Source organism: Hypomesus nipponensis, chromosome 16 (genome assembly GCF_054491055.1).
Source record: "Hypomesus nipponensis isolate SF chromosome 16, ASM5449105v1, whole genome shotgun sequence".
Lineage (NCBI taxonomy): Eukaryota > Metazoa > Chordata > Actinopteri > Osmeriformes > Osmeridae > Hypomesus > Hypomesus nipponensis.
Genome location: NC_140376.1, coordinates 10,369,078 through 10,389,250, shown reverse-complemented (window position 1 = coordinate 10,389,250; position 20,173 = coordinate 10,369,078). Strand labels below are relative to the sequence as shown.

The following is a 20,173-nucleotide window of genomic DNA, read 5'->3' as shown; positions in this document are numbered from 1 at the left end:
CTCTCCTAGAGCATACTCCACCTCATACGAGAATGTTGGAACAGCAAAGATCTCTGGCCATCGGCAAAGACGCTCTGGTGAATCTGTGTTATCAGACAACAACACTGTGTCATCTGTGCTGATTGAACTCTGATCTAAATCAACCAGTCTAAGTATCTTAATGGTTGCCTTAGATGGTAGGTCCTCTATGTCAACTAAATTGCATAGGGCATTGTCAAACTCTGGGTCTTGAAACTGAAGCCGAAAGTCATAGTCCAGGTTCAGCTTATTTTTCACCTCAAATATGAGGGCATTCACAGTCTCTGGACGAGACGGCAGAATAAGTCTCTCAGCGTTGACATCATCAAGGATGACTCTTAGTTTCAGAACAGTCACTTCCATTTATAGTAGCTCGGTACACCTGTGACATAAAAAAACAAACAAAGCTATTACAGGTGCTGGCCTTTTCAGGCGGCATAGACCACCAACATTTATCAGTATATCAACTGTTCCCTTATCAAATTTAACAGTACAGGGCAGTATGAGTCAAATTTTTTCCTCTTACTGGTGTGCAGCTACAGTTCAGCATATATGTAGCATGCAGCATGTATTTTCTTGCTTTCTAAGAACACACACAGAACATGCACCTATAACATGTAGTAGAACATGTACATTACCGTTTCAATATGTTGTGCAGTGTGCCCAGGGAGGGAGGTGATCACTAGTGTTCTTAGAAAGGTCCAGACCAATCTTTAGCCTCCCTCAGGTCACTGGAAAAAAGGCTTGATGATGTCAGCTTGGTGTTGTGCTGTTCTTTTACTCGAACACTGGAATGAAATATTTAGTCGTTAGAATTAGCCCACTTGAAACTTTGTAGGCAAACAGTGGCATTTGGTCAGTTAAGTGAGAGACAGCTTTCATGGTATGGCTCTTGCTTTGATTATCTGTGAGCTCATATGACCGCAAATGCTCAATATACATGGCCTCATAGTCTTTCAGTAGAAAGAAGATGTCATTTCCGATAAGTATTATCTGTCGTATCTCTTTAAACTCAGGCAAGGCAGAATGCACCCCAGTGCAAACAAACATGCCAATTTCAAAGCTTGTGCCTTGGATGGTTACCTGTTTTGTGCTATATACACTGCTGTTGTCTGTGATGCTTGATATTAATGCATGTGTATCAGTTGGCAGTGAGTCAACAAAGACAGACACTTTTGAAGTCTGTACTGGTGGCTTGAAAAATCTTGGTGATGACAAATGGAATGCCATAATATTTTGGTGTCTCTCTGCCAAAGTTCTCAGCACATTTTTGTAGTTATGAGTGTCACGAACAATTTTCTTGAAAACTTTGTGTTTCCCCTCAAATCTCATTGTCCAGAGATGGACAAGAGGACCAAAGCACGAGATGAGGATAATGTTCAATATAATGATGCTTTGGTCGTAGTCGTAAGCTGGGGAGAACTTCCTGAAGCAGCTGCCTGTGGTCTGAAATTTTACAGGCCATGTACTGAATGGTATCATCTGTGAACCTATGAGACATAGCAAGCTCGACTATATCTTTTAAGTCCATTAGAACCTCCCAAAAGGTGTCCCCTTCAGGGACTCTGGAGCCAATGAGAACAGGTAGCAGTCTAATCAAAGCGTGGTTCTCGTGCCCATTCCCACCAATTGTTCCTCGACTGGCAAAATTTTGTGGGATAGCATGAGGGCGGTCAACCTTATCAGAATGTTGGAAGGGAAAAGACAGTATTGCCCTATTTAGCTCTTCCAGAGTGAAATATTTCTTGGCAATCATACCTTTCAAACAATGTGCCAGCTCCACAGGAACCACACCTTCGAAAAGGTCGTGCAGGATGTCAGGTGGAAAGCCTGTGATAGGATGGAAATAAGAGAGATGGTCAGAGAGAACACAACTGTGTTTTACACCATACTTCTCTTCACTGTCATTTGTCAGTATTTCTTGAACAAGGTTATCATGCTGATCTTTGGTTCTCATCCTAAAAATACCAGTGACTGCATCTGATTCTTGCATTTCTGTCTGGCTGGCAAGACAAAATCTGCAAAAATATGTAGACCTGAAACTCTCATTGAAACCAGCTAGCCCATGGGCAGCAAGGTTATCAGCCACAACAGAGTAGACAGTGCCTTTCAGACAGTCACCGTATGTTTCAATGTAGACACCCACTTCTTCAAGAGTTTTTAGGTCTGTCAAGAGAGGTGCAAAAACTTTTGCATACCCAAACTGCCGTAGATCATTTGAATTGCACAAAAGTGCCAGTTGGATAGAGTGGAGGGCTGAGCGGTACTTAACTGGCAGGTTAGCTAATGTCCAATAAACCCCACACACTTTGTGGATCTTTTTTGATGTTCCCAGGGGGTTTGCAATCTCAAAATCATCAACATAAACAATTATTGATAATTTCTGACCCTCATCTGATAGTAGCAGATTTTCTTTGAAGTAGGAGCCATCACAGTATGACAAATACTGTCCAGGCTGTGAAGTGGTTTCTTGGACTCTCTCAAATACATCTGGTTTTTTCAACAGCATCTGCAAAGATGCGAGAATGGGCACATACATGTAGGTACGCTGTGATGAGTCAATAACATACTCAACTGGTTTCACAAATGGAAAGTTCTTCTCGCAGTACGTTTTTCTCCTCTTAGCAGTTGACAGTGGTCCTTCAGCTGTAACAGACAAATGCAAAACATTACTCTCTGACACTGCCTGGACAAGCTCGCTTAGAAATGTGTCAGTATACGGGCTGCCATGTTTTTCCAGTATCTTGATTACAGATTCTCTGATAAGAGGTTCTGACAATGAAAATAACTGATCAATATGCTCAATGATTTCCTGTGTTGCCCTCTGTGACACATGTAGATTAGTTTGCATTTTCAAAAAGAAAGCAGCTAGGTTGTACTGCAATTGCTCTGCTAATCTCTCAGTGGTAATGCCTGCTACTGGGCCAGTTTCATTTTCCTCTGAAAGCTCAACTGCATCCTGTTCAATGTCACTATCCTGGGAAACATTGAAGACATTTTGCACTACAACTGCCACATCATAGTCTGATTCATTTGGATGTTCTCTGCATTTGTGCGCATTGTATGTGGAGTAAACGTTTGTTTTAAACGTGCACGCGCTAAATGGACATGGCACCATTTCTTTCCGTCTTAAATGCCCCCTTAGATGAACATGCATGTCCCCCTCAACAAATGGTTGTTTAAAATCACACACAGGGCAATTAAATGCACGATTCGTAGTCAAATCATGACTGCCCCCACCAACCACTCTTTGCTCAGAATGTATTCTTGACAAATGTATCTTCAGCGAATTAAAAGTACTAAATGTACACATGCAGTTGTTATACAGGCAAGGTAACGGCGAAACGGTGGAATATTGGCCATGATAGAGCCTGTAATGTCTTAATAACTGTATTTTCAAAGCAGTAGAAAAACCACACAATTTACATTTCCACATAACTGAACGAATAGGGTTTTCTCTGTAAAATGGACCACGTGTCTGAAATCACGTTGTCGAGTGAAGGCTAAGTAGCATTCAAGCTAGCCTTAGCTTACATATTTTCACGGACATGCTGTGTCTTTTTAGGGTTGCTCCCTCGTTGTGTGCTTTCAAATTAATTTACTCAGTATATTTTTCTTTGCTCACGTTAGCTAACCGGGCTAAAAAAGAAAGGGAAACTAGCTAGGAGCTAGAGAGGAATTTAGGAAGCTAACCCGAGCAAAAAAAAAACTTACTCAGTCAGAAGCCAACTTGATAGCGATTATCAAATAAAATTAACGTTATAAAACAGTCCGGTTTATAACCAATGGAGCAGGAATTGTGGTGCTTGCAAGCTATAGCTAGTTTGCACAACTCAGTAAGCTAGCACATTTTCAGCTTCACACAACTCTAATTACAATTCAAACTGAATCACAAACGTGTAAGCAGTAATAAAATAAAACCTTCTGGTGAAGACTGCCCCGTATCTGTGTCCTGAGTGAATAAAAAATTGTTTTTTCGTCGACAATTATGCTGCGCAGCAAACTTCTCCGTCGCGTGAGTGCTGAGTGCAAACTGAGTGCTGAGCGCTGAGCGCGAACTATTTGAAATATTAAGCGCGAACTATTTGAAATAGTAACGGCCACGGTGCTGCGTTCACGGTGAGGTGAAAGGCAGGTTTACTGTCAACATTCTGGCCGGGCACAATGCAACACACTGGGTTATCCAAATGGAGAGTGAATAAAGGGCAGATTAAGACTACTTTCGATAAATCTGACTTTTTAAATACTGGTTTGGTGATATCAGATGCCTCGTTTTTTCCTACCAAAATATTTGATTTACTTGGGCCCTATTATAGGCCTACAAGGAAAATAAAAACATTCTCACACAGGCCTATGAGAAATCAGAGAGATAAAATAATGGCAATAAAAAAATGTAATTCTAATACCCTACTTATTTTCTTACGTGACACACTTCAAATGCTTTGGGAGATGATTTATAGAATATCAATAATTATTTCAATGCATTCTTTGGTTTACTTGGGTGCTCTATGATCATTTATAAACTGAAATAAAAAGAAACATTGAACAATCTTAAGCCATGCAGCATCATAAGATCATAAACCATCAAAAAAAAAAAAAACTTTCAGGAACTGAGTTAATGGAATGAACTGGATTCACATCACCACTACTTAAAATTCTCCAAAAAATTAAGTCCACTCAAAAGGACTGAGTTATTACAACAATAATTCATTTTTGAGTTACATGAGATAAGTTGGAGTGAGTGACGCTAACTTTTTACCAAGATTAAGTTATGTTAACTTACTTCTTTTATTAAAATGTACTGTTAGGTTTTACAGTGTGCTTTTCAGCTCCTGAATAGCGTTTTCAATGCATTTACAATGTTTGGCATGTAACTTCTGTCTGAATGGTTTTCTTGACGTTTTAAGTGTTATAACATGTTTCTGTGGCTGTTTATATATGGAAAATATGTTTTGCGAAGATGTTTAGCCATTAGATTCCGTTTTTGAGACTTTCCTTTATTCATTGCTCTAAAGTGCTTTTCAGCTCCTGAATAGCGTTTTCAATGCATTTACAATGTTTGGCATTTAACTTCTGTCTGAATGTTTTTTTTCATGTTTGAAGTGTTATAACATGCTTCTGAGGCTGTTATTACATGAAAATTGTGCTTTGTGAAGATGTTTAGCCATTAGATTCTGTTTTTGAGACTTTCCTTTTTTTATTGCTCTAAAGGCTTTTCAGCTCCTGAATAGCGTTTTCAATGCATTGACGTATGGCATATAACTTCTGTCTGAATGGTTTTCTTGATGTTTGAAGTGTTATAACATGTTTCTGTTGCTGTTAATATGTGGAAAATGTGTTTTGTGAAGATGTTTAGCCATTAGATTCACTTTTTGAGACTTTCATACTTTCAGTGTTCTAAAGTGCTTTTCAGCTCCTGAATAGCGTTTTCAATGCATTGACGTTTGGCATATAACTTCTGTCTGAATGGTTTTCTTGACGTTTGAAGTGTTATAACATGCTTCTGTGGCTGTTAATACATGGAAAACGTGTTTTGTGAAGATGTTTAGCCATTAGATTCCGTTTTTGAGACTTTGATATATTTATTGCTCTAAAGTGCTTTTCCGCTCCTGAATAGGCGTTTTCAATGCATTTACAATGTTTGGCATGTAACTTCTGTCTGAATGGTTTTCTCAATGTTTGAAGTGTTATAACATGCTTCTGTGGCTGTTAATACATGGAAAACGTGTTTTGTGAAGATGTTTAGCCATTAGATTCCGTTTTTGAGACTTTCCTTTATTCATTGCTCTAAAGTGCTTTTCAGCTCCTGAATAGCGTTTTCAATGCATTTACAATGTTTGGCATATAACTTCTGTCTGAATGGTTTTTTTCACGTTTGAAGTGTTATAACGTGCTTCTGAGGCTGTTATTACATGAAAAATGTGCTTTGTGAAGATGTTTAGCCATTGGATTCTGTTTTTGAGACTTTCCTTTTTTTATTGCTCTAAAGTGCTTTTCAGCTCCTGAATAGCGTTTTCAATGCATTTACAATGTTTGGCATATAACTTCTGTCTGAATGGTTTTCTTGACGTTTTAAGTGTTATAACATGTTTCTGTGGCTGTTTATATATGGAAAATGTGTTTTGTGAAGATGTTTAGCCATTAGATTCCGTTTTTGAGACTTTCCTTTATTCATTGCTCTAAAGTGCTTTTCAGCTCCTGAATAGCGTTTTCAATGCATTTACAATGTTTGGCATATAACTTCTGTCTGAATGGTTTTTTCGATGTTTGAAGTGTTATAACATGCTTCTGAGGCTGTTATTACATGAAAAATGTGCTTTGTGAAGATGTTTAGCCATTAGATTCCGTTTTTGAGACTTTCCTTTTTTTATTGCTCTAAAGTGCTTTTCAGCTCCCGAATAGTGTTTTCAATGCATTTACAATGTTTGGCATGTAACTTCTGTCTGAATGGTTTTCTCGATGTTTGAAGTGTTATAACATGCTTCTGTGGCTGTTAATACATGGAAAACGTGTTTTGTGAGGTGTTTAGCCATTAGATTCCGTTTTTGAGACTTTGATATATGTATTGCTCTAAAGTGCTTTTCAGCTCCTGAATAGCGTTTTCAATGCATTTTCAATGTTTGGCATATAACTTCTGTCTGAATGGTTTTCTTGATGTTTAAGTGTTATAACATGCTTTTGAGGCTGTTAATACATGGAAAACGTGTTTTGTGAAGATGTTTAGCCATTAGATTCCGTTTTTGAGACTTTCATACTTTCATTGTTCTAAAGTGCTTTTCAGCTCCTGAATAGTGTTTTCAATGCATTTACAATGTTTTGCATATAACTTCTGTCTGAATGGTTTTCTTGACGTTGTAAGTGTTATAACATGTTTCTGTGGCTGTTTATATATGGAAAATGTGTTTTGTGAAGATGTTTAGCCATTAGATTCACTTTTTGAGACTTTCATACTTTCATTGCTCGAAAGTGCTTTTCAGCTCCTGAATAGTGTTTTCAATGCATTTACAATGTTTGGCATATAACTTCTCTCTGAATGGTTTTCTCGATGTTTGAAGTGTTATAACATGCTTCTGTGGCTGTTAATACATGGAAAACGTGTTTTGTGAAGATGTTTAGCCATTAGATTCCGTTTTTGAGACTTTCCTTTATTCATTGCTCTAAAGTGCTTTTCAGCTCCTGAATAGCGTTTTCAATGCATTTACAATGTTTGGCATTTAACTTCTGTCTGAATGGTTTTTTTCATGTTTGAAGTGTTATAACATGCTTCTGAGGCTGTTATTACATGAAAAATGTGCTTTGTGAAGATGTTTAGCCATTAGATTCTGTTTTTGAGACTTTCCTTTTTTTATTGCTCTAAAGTGCTTTTCAGCTCCTGAATAGCGTTTTCAATGCATTTACAATGTTTGGCATATAACTTCTGGCTGAATGGTTTTCTTGATGTTTTAAGTGTTATAAAATGATTCTGTGGCTGTTAATACATGGAAAACGTGTTTTGTGAAGATGTTTAGCCATTAGATTCCGTTTTTGAGAGTTTCATACTTTCATTGCTCTAAAGTGCTTTTCAGCTCCTGAATAGTGTTTTCAATGCATTTACAATGTTTGGCATATAACTTCTGTCTGAATGGTTTTCTTGACATTTGAAGTGTTATAACATGCTTCTGAGGCTGTTATTACTTGAAAAATGTGCTTTGTGAAGATGTTTAGCCATTGGATTCTGTTTTTGAGACTTTCCTTTTTTTTTTTGCTCTAAAGTGCTTTTCAGCTCCTGAATAGCGTTTTCAATGCATTTACAATGTTTGGCATATAACTTCTGTCTGAATGGTTTTCTCGATGTTTGAAGTGTTATAACATGCTTCTGTGGTTGTTAATACATGGAAAACGTGTTTTGTGAAGATGTTTAGCCATTAGATTCCGTTTTTGAGACTTTTCTTATTCATTGCTCTAAAGTGCTCTCAGCTCCTGAATAGCGTTTTCAATGCATTTACAATGTTTGGCATATAACTTCTGTCTGAATGGTTTTCTTGATGTTTGAAGTGTTATAACATGCTTCTGTGGCTGTTAATACATGGAAAACGTGTTTTGTGAAGATGTTTAGCCATTAGATTCCGTTTTTGAGACTTTGATATATTTATTGCTCTAAAGTGCTTTTCAGCTCCTGAATAGGCGTTTTCAATGCATTTACAATGTTTGGCATATAACTTCTGTCTGAATGTTTTTTTTTATGTTTGAAGTGTTATAACATGCTTCTGTGGCTGTTTTTGTCCATGGTAAAGGAGTTTTGTGAAGATGTTTCGCCTTTAGATTCCGTTTTTTGGACTTTCCTTTATTCATTGCTCTAAAGTGCTTTTCAGCTCCTGAATAGCGTTTTCAATGCATTTACAATGTTTGGCATATAACTTCTGTCTGAATGTTTTTTTCGATGTTTGAAGTGTTATAACATGCTTCTGAGGCTGTTATTACATGAAAAATGTGCTTTGTGAAGATGTTTAGCCATTAGATTCCGTTTTTGAGACTTTCCTTTTTTTATTGCTCTAAAGTGCTTTTCAGCTCCCGAATAGCGTTTTCAATGCATTTACAATGTTTGGCATGTAACTTCTGTCTGAATGGTTTTCTCGATGTTTGAAGTGTTATAACATGCTTCTGTGGCTGTTAATACATGGAAAACGTGTTTTGTGAAGATGTTTAGCCATTAGATTCCGTTTTTGAGACTTTCATACTTTCATTGCTCTAAAGTGCTTTTCAGCTCCTGAATAGTGTTTTCAATGCATTTACAATGTTTGGCATATAACTTCTGTCTGAATGGTTTTCTTGATGTTTGAAGTGTTATAACATGCTTCTGTGGCTGTTAATACATGGAAAACGTGTTTTGTGAAGATGTTTAGCCATTAGATTCCTTTTTTGAGACTTTGATATATTTATTGCTCTAAAGTGCTTTTCAGCTCCTGAGTAGCGTTTTCAATGCATTTTCAATGTTTGGCATATAACTTCTGTCTGAATGGTTTTCTTGATGTTTAAGTGTTATAACATGCTTCTGTGGCTGTTAATACATGGAAAACGTGTTTTGTGAAGATGTTTAGCCATTAGATTCCGTTTTTGAGACTTTTCTTATTCATTGCTCTAAAGTGCTCTCAGCTCCTGAATAGCGTTTTCAATGCATTTACAATGTTTGGCATATAACTTCTGTTTGAATGGTTTTCTTGACGTTTTAAGCATTACAACATGCTTCTGTGGCTGTTATTACATGGAAATTGTATTTTGTGAAGATGTTTAGCCATTAGATTCTGTTTTTGAGAGTTTCATACTTTCATTGCTCTAAAGTGCTTTTCAGCTCCTGAATAGTGTTTTCAATGCATTTACAATGTTTGGCATATAACTTCTGTCTGAATGGTTTTCTTGATGTTTGAAGTGTTATAACATGCTTCTGTGGCTGTTAATACATGGAAAACGTGTTTTGTGAAGATGTTTAGCCATTAGATTCCGTTTTTGAGACTTTGATATATTTATTGCTCTAAAGTGCTTTTCAGCTCCTGAATAGGCGTTTTCAATGCATTTACAATGTTTGGCATATAACTTCTGTCTGAATGTTTTTTTTTATGTTTGAAGTGTTATAACATGCTTCTGTGGCTGTTTTTGTCCATGGTAAAGGAGTTTTGTGAAGATGTTTCGCCTTTAGATTCCGTTTTTTGGACTTTCCTTTATTCATTGCTCTAAAGTGCTTTTCAGCTCCTGAATAGCGTTTTCAATGCATTTACAATGTTTGGCATATAACTTCTGTCTGAATGTTTTTTTCGATGTTTGAAGTGTTATAACATGCTTCTGAGGCTGTTATTACATGAAAAATGTGCTTTGTGAAGATGTTTAGCCATTAGATTCCGTTTTTGAGACTTTCCTTTTTTTATTGCTCTAAAGTGCTTTTCAGCTCCCGAATAGCGTTTTCAATGCATTTACAATGTTTGGCATGTAACTTCTGTCTGAATGGTTTTCTCGATGTTTGAAGTGTTATAACATGCTTCTGTGGCTGTTAATACATGGAAAACGTGTTTTGTGAAGATGTTTAGCCATTAGATTCCGTTTTTGAGACTTTCATACTTTCATTGCTCTAAAGTGCTTTTCAGCTCCTGAATAGTGTTTTCAATGCATTTACAATGTTTGGCATATAACTTCTGTCTGAATGGTTTTCTTGATGTTTGAAGTGTTATAACATGCTTCTGTGGCTGTTAATACATGGAAAACGTGTTTTGTGAAGATGTTTAGCCATTAGATTCCTTTTTTGAGACTTTGATATATTTATTGCTCTAAAGTGCTTTTCAGCTCCTGAGTAGCGTTTTCAATGCATTTTCAATGTTTGGCATATAACTTCTGTCTGAATGGTTTTCTTGATGTTTAAGTGTTATAACATGCTTCTGTGGCTGTTAATACATGGAAAACGTGTTTTGTGAAGATGTTTAGCCATTAGATTCCGTTTTTGAGACTTTTCTTATTCATTGCTCTAAAGTGCTCTCAGCTCCTGAATAGCGTTTTCAATGCATTTACAATGTTTGGCATATAACTTCTGTTTGAATGGTTTTCTTGACGTTTTAAGCATTACAACATGCTTCTGTGGCTGTTATTACATGGAAATTGTATTTTGTGAAGATGTTTAGCCATTAGATTCTGTTTTTGAGAGTTTCATACTTTCATTGCTCTAAAGTGCTTTTCAGCTCCTGAATAGCGTTTTCAATGCATTTACAATGTTTGGCATATAACTTCTGTCTGAATGTTTTTTTTTATGTTTAAAGTGTTATAACATGCTTCTGTGGCTGTTTTTGTCCATGGTAAAGGAGTTTTGTGAAGATGTTTCGCCTTTAGATTCCGTTTTTTGGACTTTCCTTTATTCATTGCTCTAAAGTGCTTTTCAGCTCCTGAATAGCGTTTTCAATGCATTTACAATGTTTGGCATATAACTTCTGTCTGAATGTTTTTTTCGATGTTTGAAGTGTTATAACATGCTTCTGAGGCTGTTATTACATGAAAAATGTGCTTTGTGAAGATGTTTAGCCATTAGATTCCGTTTTTGAGACTTTCCTTTTTTTATTGCTCTAAAGTGCTTTTCAGCTCCCGAATAGCGTTTTCAATGCATTTACAATGTTTGGCATGTAACTTCTGTCTGAATGGTTTTCTCGATGTTTGAAGTGTTATAACATGCTTCTGTGGCTGTTAATACATGGAAAACGTGTTTTGTGAAGATGTTTAGCCATTAGATTCCGTTTTTGAGACTTTCATACTTTCATTGCTCTAAAGTGCTTTTCAGCTCCTGAATAGTGTTTTCAATGCATTTACAATGTTTGGCATATAACTTCTGTCTGAATGGTTTTCTTGATGTTTGAAGTGTTATAACATGCTTCTGTGGCTGTTAATACATGGAAAACGTGTTTTGTGAAGATGTTTAGCCATTAGATTCCTTTTTTGAGACTTTGATATATTTATTGCTCTAAAGTGCTTTTCAGCTCCTGAGTAGCGTTTTCAATGCATTTTCAATGTTTGGCATATAACTTCTGTCTGAATGGTTTTCTTGATGTTTAAGTGTTATAACATGCTTCTGTGGCTGTTAATACATGGAAAACGTGTTTTGTGAAGATGTTTAGCCATTAGATTCCGTTTTTGAGACTTTTCTTATTCATTGCTCTAAAGTGCTCTCAGCTCCTGAATAGCGTTTTCAATGCATTTACAATGTTTGGCATATAACTTCTGTTTGAATGGTTTTCTTGACGTTTTAAGCATTACAACATGCTTCTGTGGCTGTTATTACATGGAAATTGTATTTTGTGAAGATGTTTAGCCATTAGATTCTGTTTTTGAGAGTTTCATACTTTCATTGCTCTAAAGTGCTTTTCAGCTCCTGAATAGTGTTTTCAATGCATTTACAATGTTTGGCATATAACTTCTGTCTGAATGGTTTTCTTGATGTTTGAAGTGTTATAAGATGCTTCTGTGGCTGTTAATACATGGAAAACGTATTTTGTGAAGATGTTTAGCCATTAGATTCCGTTTTTGAGACTTTCATACTTTCATTGTTCTAAAGTGCTTTTCAGCTCCTGAATAGCGTTTTCAATGCATTTACAATGTTTGGTATATAACTTCTGTCTGAATGTTTTTTTTCATGTTTGAAGTGTTATAACATGCTTCTGTGGCTGTTTATATATGGAAAATGTGTTTTGTGAAGATGTTTAGCCATTAGATTCACTTTTTGAGACTTTCATACTTTCATTGCTCGAAAGTGCTTTTCAGCTCCTGAATAGTGTTTTCAATGCATTTACAATGTTTGGCATATAACTTCTCTCTGAATGGTTTTCTCGATGTTTGAAGTGTTATAACATGCTTCTGTGGCTGTTAATACATGGAAAACGTGTTTTGTGAAGATGTTTAGCCATTAGATTCCGTTTTTGAGACTTTCCTTTATTCATTGCTCTAAAGTGCTTTTCAGCTCCTGAATAGCGTTTTCAATGCATTTACAATGTTTGGCATTTAACTTCTGTCTGAATGGTTTTTTTCATGTTTGAAGTGTTATAACATGCTTCTGAGGCTGTTATTACATGAAAAATGTGCTTTGTGAAGATGTTTAGCCATTAGATTCTGTTTTTGAGACTTTCCTTTTTTTATTGCTCTAAAGTGCTTTTCAGCTCCTGAATAGCGTTTTCAATGCATTTACAATGTTTGGCATATAACTTCTGGCTGAATGGTTTTCTTGATGTTTTAAGTGTTATAAAATGATTCTGTGGCTGTTAATACATGGAAAACGTGTTTTGTGAAGATGTTTAGCCATTAGATTCCGTTTTTGAGAGTTTCATACTTTCATTGCTCTAAAGTGCTTTTCAGCTCCTGAATAGTGTTTTCAATGCATTTACAATGTTTGGCATATAACTTCTGTCTGAATGGTTTTCTTGACATTTGAAGTGTTATAACATGCTTCTGAGGCTGTTATTACTTGAAAAATGTGCTTTGTGAAGATGTTTAGCCATTGGATTCTGTTTTTGAGACTTTCCTTTTTTTTTTGCTCTAAAGTGCTTTTCAGCTCCTGAATAGCGTTTTCAATGCATTTACAATGTTTGGCATATAACTTCTGTCTGAATGGTTTTCTCGATGTTTGAAGTGTTATAACATGCTTCTGTGGTTGTTAATACATGGAAAACGTGTTTTGTGAAGATGTTTAGCCATTAGATTCCGTTTTTGAGACTTTTCTTATTCATTGCTCTAAAGTGCTCTCAGCTCCTGAATAGCGTTTTCAATGCATTTACAATGTTTGGCATATAACTTCTGTCTGAATGGTTTTCTTGATGTTTGAAGTGTTATAACATGCTTCTGTGGCTGTTAATACATGGAAAACGTGTTTTGTGAAGATGTTTAGCCATTAGATTCCGTTTTTGAGACTTTGATATATTTATTGCTCTAAAGTGCTTTTCAGCTCCTGAATAGGCGTTTTCAATGCATTTACAATGTTTGGCATATAACTTCTGTCTGAATGTTTTTTTTTATGTTTGAAGTGTTATAACATGCTTCTGTGGCTGTTTTTGTCCATGGTAAAGGAGTTTTGTGAAGATGTTTCGCCTTTAGATTCCGTTTTTTGGACTTTCCTTTATTCATTGCTCTAAAGTGCTTTTCAGCTCCTGAATAGCGTTTTCAATGCATTTACAATGTTTGGCATATAACTTCTGTCTGAATGTTTTTTTCGATGTTTGAAGTGTTATAACATGCTTCTGAGGCTGTTATTACATGAAAAATGTGCTTTGTGAAGATGTTTAGCCATTAGATTCCGTTTTTGAGACTTTCCTTTTTTTATTGCTCTAAAGTGCTTTTCAGCTCCCGAATAGCGTTTTCAATGCATTTACAATGTTTGGCATGTAACTTCTGTCTGAATGGTTTTCTCGATGTTTGAAGTGTTATAACATGCTTCTGTGGCTGTTAATACATGGAAAACGTGTTTTGTGAAGATGTTTAGCCATTAGATTCCGTTTTTGAGACTTTCATACTTTCATTGCTCTAAAGTGCTTTTCAGCTCCTGAATAGTGTTTTCAATGCATTTACAATGTTTGGCATATAACTTCTGTCTGAATGGTTTTCTTGATGTTTGAAGTGTTATAACATGCTTCTGTGGCTGTTAATACATGGAAAACGTGTTTTGTGAAGATGTTTAGCCATTAGATTCCTTTTTTGAGACTTTGATATATTTATTGCTCTAAAGTGCTTTTCAGCTCCTGAGTAGCGTTTTCAATGCATTTTCAATGTTTGGCATATAACTTCTGTCTGAATGGTTTTCTTGATGTTTAAGTGTTATAACATGCTTCTGTGGCTGTTAATACATGGAAAACGTGTTTTGTGAAGATGTTTAGCCATTAGATTCCGTTTTTGAGACTTTTCTTATTCATTGCTCTAAAGTGCTCTCAGCTCCTGAATAGCGTTTTCAATGCATTTACAATGTTTGGCATATAACTTCTGTTTGAATGGTTTTCTTGACGTTTTAAGCATTACAACATGCTTCTGTGGCTGTTATTACATGGAAATTGTATTTTGTGAAGATGTTTAGCCATTAGATTCTGTTTTTGAGAGTTTCATACTTTCATTGCTCTAAAGTGCTTTTCAGCTCCTGAATAGTGTTTTCAATGCATTTACAATGTTTGGCATATAACTTCTGTCTGAATGGTTTTCTTGATGTTTGAAGTGTTATAAGATGCTTCTGTGGCTGTTAATACATGGAAAACGTATTTTGTGAAGATGTTTAGCCATTAGATTCCGTTTTTGAGACTTTCATACTTTCATTGTTCTAAAGTGCTTTTCAGCTCCTGAATAGCGTTTTCAATGCATTTACAATGTTTGGTATATAACTTCTGTCTGAATGTTTTTTTTCATGTTTGAAGTGTTATAACATGCTTCTGAGGCTGTTATTACATGAAAAATGTGCTTTGTGAAGATGTTTAGCCATTGGATTCTCTTTTTGAGACTTTCCTTTTTTTATTGCTCTAAAGTGCTTTTCAGCTCCTGAATAGCGTTTTCAATGCATTTACAATGTTTGGCATGTAACTTCTGTCTGAATGGTTTTCTCGATGTTTGAAGTGTTATAACATACTTCTGTGGTTGTTAATACATGGAAAACGTGTTTTGTGAAGATGTTTAGCCATTAGATTCCGTTTTTGAGACTTTGATATATTTATTGCTCTAAAGTGTTTTTCAGCTCCTGAATAGTGTTTTCAATGCATTTACAATGTTTGGCATATAACTTCTGTCTGAATGTTTTTTTTCATGTTTGAAGTGTTATAACATGCTTCTGAGGCTGTTATTACATGAAAAATGTGCTTTGTGAAGATGTTTAGCCATTAGATTCTGTTTTTGAGACTTTCCTTTTTTTATTGCTCTAAAGGCTTTTCAGCTCCTGAATAGCGTTTTCAATCCATTGACGTTTGGCATATAACTTCTGTCTGAATGGTTTTCTTGATGTTTGAAGTGTTATAACATGTTTCTGTTGCTGTTAATATTTGGAAAATGTGTTTTGTGAAGATGTTTAGCCATTAGATTCACTTTTTGAGACTTTCATACTTTCAGTGTTCTAAAGTGCTTTTCAGCTCCTGAATAGCGTTTTCAATGCATTGACGTTTGGCATATAACTTCTGTCTGAATGGTTTTCTTGACGTTTGAAGTGTTATAACATGCTTCTGTGGCTGTTAATACATGGAAAACGTGTTTTGTGAAGATGTTTAGCCATTAGATTCCGTTTTTGAGACTTTGATATATTTATTGCTCTAAAGTGCTTTTCCGCTCCTGAATAGGCGTTTTCAATGCATTTACAATGTTTGGCATGTAACTTCTGTCTGAATGGTTTTCTCAATGTTTGAAGTGTTATAACATGCTTCTGTGGCTGTTAATACATGGAAAACGTGTTTTGTGAAGATGTTTAGCCATTAGATTCCGTTTTTGAGACTTTCCTTTATTCATTGCTCTAAAGTGCTTTTCAGCTCCTGAATAGCGTTTTCAATGCATTTACAATGTTTGGCATATAACTTCTGTCTGAATGGTTTTTTTCAGGTTTGAAGTGTTATAACGTGCTTCTGAGGCTGTTATTACATGAAAAATGTGCTTTGTGAAGATGTTTAGCCATTGGATTCTGTTTTTGAGACTTTCCTTTTTTTATTGCTCTAAAGTGCTTTTCAGCTCCTGAATAGCGTTTTCAATGCATTTACAATGTTTGGCATATAACTTCTGTCTGAATGGTTTTCTTGACGTTTTAAGTGTTATAACATGTTTCTGTGGCTGTTTATATATGGAAAATGTGTTTTGTGAAGATGTTTAGCCATTAGATTCCGTTTTTGAGACTTTCCTTTATTCATTGCTCTAAAGTGCTTTTCAGCTCCTGAATAGCGTTTTCAATGCATTTACAATGTTTGGCATTTAACTTCTGTCTGAATGGTTTTTTTCATATTTGAAGTGTTATAACATGCTTCTGAGGCTGTTATTACATGAAAAATTTGCTTTGTGAAGATGTTTAGCCATTAGATTCTGTTTTTGAGACTTTCCTTTTTTTATTGCTCTAAAGGCTTTTCAGCTCCTGAATAGCGTTTTCAATCCATTGACGTTTGGCATATAACTTCTGTCTGAATGGTTTTCTTGATGTTTGAAGTGTTATAACATGTTTCTGTTGCTGTTAATATTTGGAAAATGTGTTTTGTGAAGATGTTTAGCCATTAGATTCACTTTTTGAGACTTTCATACTTTCAGTGTTCTAAAGTGCTTTTCAGCTCCTGAATAGCGTTTTCAATGCATTGACGTTTGGCATATAACTTCTGTCTGAATGGTTTTCTCGACGTTTGAAGTGTTATAACATGCTTCTGTGGCTGTTAATACATGGAAAACGTGTTTTGTGAAGATGTTTAGCCATTAGATTCCGTTTTTGAGACTTTGATATATTTATTGCTCTAAAGTGCTTTTCCGCTCCTGAATAGGCGTTTTCAATGCATTTACAATGTTTGGCATGTAACTTCTGTCTGAATGGTTTTCTCAATGTTTGAAGTGTTATAACATGCTTCTGTGGCTGTTAATACATGGAAAACGTGTTTTGTGAAGATGTTTAGCCATTAGATTCCGTTTTTGAGACTTTCCTTTATTCATTGCTCTAAAGTGCTTTTCAGCTCCTGAATAGCGTTTTCAATGCATTTACAATGTTTGGCATATAACTTCTGTCTGAATGGTTTTTTTCACGTTTGAAGTGTTATAACGTGCTTCTGAGGCTGTTATTACATGAAAAATGTGCTTTGTGAAGATGTTTAGCCATTGGATTCTGTTTTTGAGACTTTCCTTTTTTTATTGCTCTAAAGTGCTTTTCAGCTCCTGAATAGCGTTTTCAATGCATTTACAATGTTTGGCATATAACTTCTGTCTGAATGGTTTTCTTGACGTTTTAAGTGTTATAACATGTTTCTGTGGCTGTTTATATATGGAAAATGTGTTTTGTGAAGATGTTTAGCCATTAGATTCCGTTTTTGAGACTTTCCTTTATTCATTGCTCTAAAGTGCTTTTCAGCTCCTGAATAGCGTTTTCAATGCATTTACAATGTTTGGCATTTAACTTCTGTCTGAATGGTTTTTTTCATGTTTGAAGTGTTATAACATGCTTCTGAGGCTGTTATTACATGAAAAATTTGCTTTGTGAAGATGTTTAGCCATTAGATTCTGTTTTTGAGACTTTCCTTTTTTTATTGCTCTAAAGGCTTTTCAGCTCCTGAATAGCGTTTTCAATGCATTGACGTTTGGCATATAACTTCTGTCTGAATGGTTTTCTTGATGTTTGAAGTGTTATAACATGTTTCTGTTGCTGTTAATATGTGGAAAATGTGTTTTGTGAAGATGTTTAGCCATTAGATTCACTTTTTGAGACTTTCATACTTTCAGTGTTCTAAAGTGCTTTTCAGCTCCTGAATAGCGTTTTCAATGCATTGACGTTTGGCATATAACTTCTGTCTGAATGGTTTTCTTGATGTTTGAAGTGTTATAACATGCTTCTGTGGCTGTTAATACATGGAAAACGTGTTTTGTGAAGATGTTTAGCCATTAGATTCCGTTTTTGAGACTTTTCTTATTCATTGCTCTAAAGTGCTCTCAGCTCCTGAATAGCGTTTTCAATGCATTTACAATGTTTGGCATATAACTTCTGTTTGAATGGTTTTCTTGACGTTTTAAGCATTACAACATGCTTCTGTGGCTGTTATTACATGGAAATTGTATTTTGTGAAGATGTTTAGCCATTAGATTCTGTTTTTGAGAGTTTCATACTTTCATTGCTCTAAAGTGCTTTTCAGCTCCTGAATAGTGTTTTCAATGCATTTACAATGTTTGGCATATAACTTCTGTCTGAATGGTTTTCTTGATGTTTGAAGTGTTATAAGATGCTTCTGTGGCTGTTAATACATGGAAAACGTATTTTGTGAAGATGTTTAGCCATTAGATTCCGTTTTTGAGACTTTCATACTTTCATTGTTCTAAAGTGCTTTTCAGCTCCTGAATAGCGTTTTCAATGCATTTACAATGTTTGGTATATAACTTCTGTCTGAATGTTTTTTTTCATGTTTGAAGTGTTATAACATGCTTCTGAGGCTGTTATTACATGAAAAATGTGCTTTGTGAAGATGTTTAGCCATTGGATTCTCTTTTTGAGACTTTCCTTTTTTTATTGCTCTAAAGTGCTTTTCAGCTCCTGAATAGCGTTTTCAATGCATTTACAATGTTTGGCATGTAACTTCTGTCTGAATGGTTTTCTCGATGTTTGAAGTGTTATAACATACTTCTGTGGTTGTTAATACATGGAAAACGTGTTTTGTGAAGATGTTTAGCCATTAGATTCCGTTTTTGAGACTTTGATATATTTATTGCTCTAAAGTGTTTTTCAGCTCCTGAATAGTGTTTTCAATGCATTTACAATGTTTGGCATATAACTTCTGTCTGAATGTTTTTTTTCATGTTTGAAGTGTTATAACATGCTTCTGAGGCTGTTATTACATGAAAAATGTGCTTTGTGAAGATGTTTAGCCATTAGATTCTGTTTTTGAGACTTTCCTTTTTTTATTGCTCTAAAGGCTTTTCAGCTCCTGAATAGCGTTTTCAATCCATTGACGTTTGGCATATAACTTCTGTCTGAATGGTTTTCTTGATGTTTGAAGTGTTATAACATGTTTCTGTTGCTGTTAATATTTGGAAAATGTGTTTTGTGAAGATGTTTAGCCATTAGATTCACTTTTTGAGACTTTCATACTTTCAGTGTTCTAAAGTGCTTTTCAGCTCCTGAATAGCGTTTTCAATGCATTGACGTTTGGCATATAACTTCTGTCTGAATGGTTTTCTTGACGTTTGAAGTGTTATAACATGCTTCTGTGGCTGTTAATACATGGAAAACGTGTTTTGTGAAGATGTTTAGCCATTAGATTCCGTTTTTGAGACTTTGATATATTTATTGCTCTAAAGTGCTTTTCCGCTCCTGAATAGGCGTTTTCAATGCATTTACAATGTTTGGCATGTAACTTCTGTCTGAATGGTTTTTTTCAGGTTTGAAGTGTTATAACGTGCTTCTGAGGCTGTTATTACATGAAAAATGTGCTTTGTGAAGATGTTTAGCCATTGGATTCTGTTTTTGAGACTTTCCTTTTTTTATTGCTCTAAAGTGCTTTTCAGCTCCTGAATAGCGTTTTCAATGCATTTACAATGTTTGGCATATAACTTCTGTCTGAATGGTTTTCTTGACGTTTTAAGTGTTATAACATGTTTCTGTGGCTGTTTATATATGGAAAATGTGTTTTGTGAAGATGTTTAGCCATTAGATTCCGTTTTTGAGACTTTCCTTTATTCATTGCTCTAAAGTGCTTTTCAGCTCCTGAATAGCGTTTTCAATGCATTTACAATGTTTGGCATTTAACTTCTGTCTGAATGGTTTTTTTCATGTTTGAAGTGTTATAACATGCTCCTGAGGCTGTTATTACATGAAAAATTTGCTTTGTGAAGATGTTTAGCCATTAGATTCTGTTTTTGAGACTTTCCTTTTTTTATTGCTCTAAAGGCTTTTCAGCTCCTGAATAGCGTTTTCAATCCATTGACGTTTGGCATATAACTTCTGTCTGAATGGTTTTCTTGATGTTTGAAGTGT

At 35.4% G+C, this 20,173-nt stretch overlaps 1 long non-coding RNA gene across 2 annotated transcripts; it reads right to left on the bottom strand.

Moving 5' to 3' along the window:
* Positions 1–135: 135 nt before the first annotated feature.
* On the bottom strand, positions 136–4,661 carry LOC146254849 (uncharacterized). 2 transcript variants are annotated; one of them, XR_014731488.1, is made up of 5 exons: positions 3,940–4,661; positions 2,594–2,664; positions 1,777–1,848; positions 657–806; positions 136–400 (listed from the first exon to the last, which is right to left on the bottom strand). It is a non-coding gene; the product is annotated as an uncharacterized LOC146254849 (long non-coding RNA). The 2 variants fall into 2 exon arrangements; XR_014731487.1 differs by lacking the exons at positions 136–400; positions 657–806 and having other exon boundaries at positions 1,759–1,848.
* Between the last annotated feature and the right edge of the window lie 15,512 nt (positions 4,662–20,173).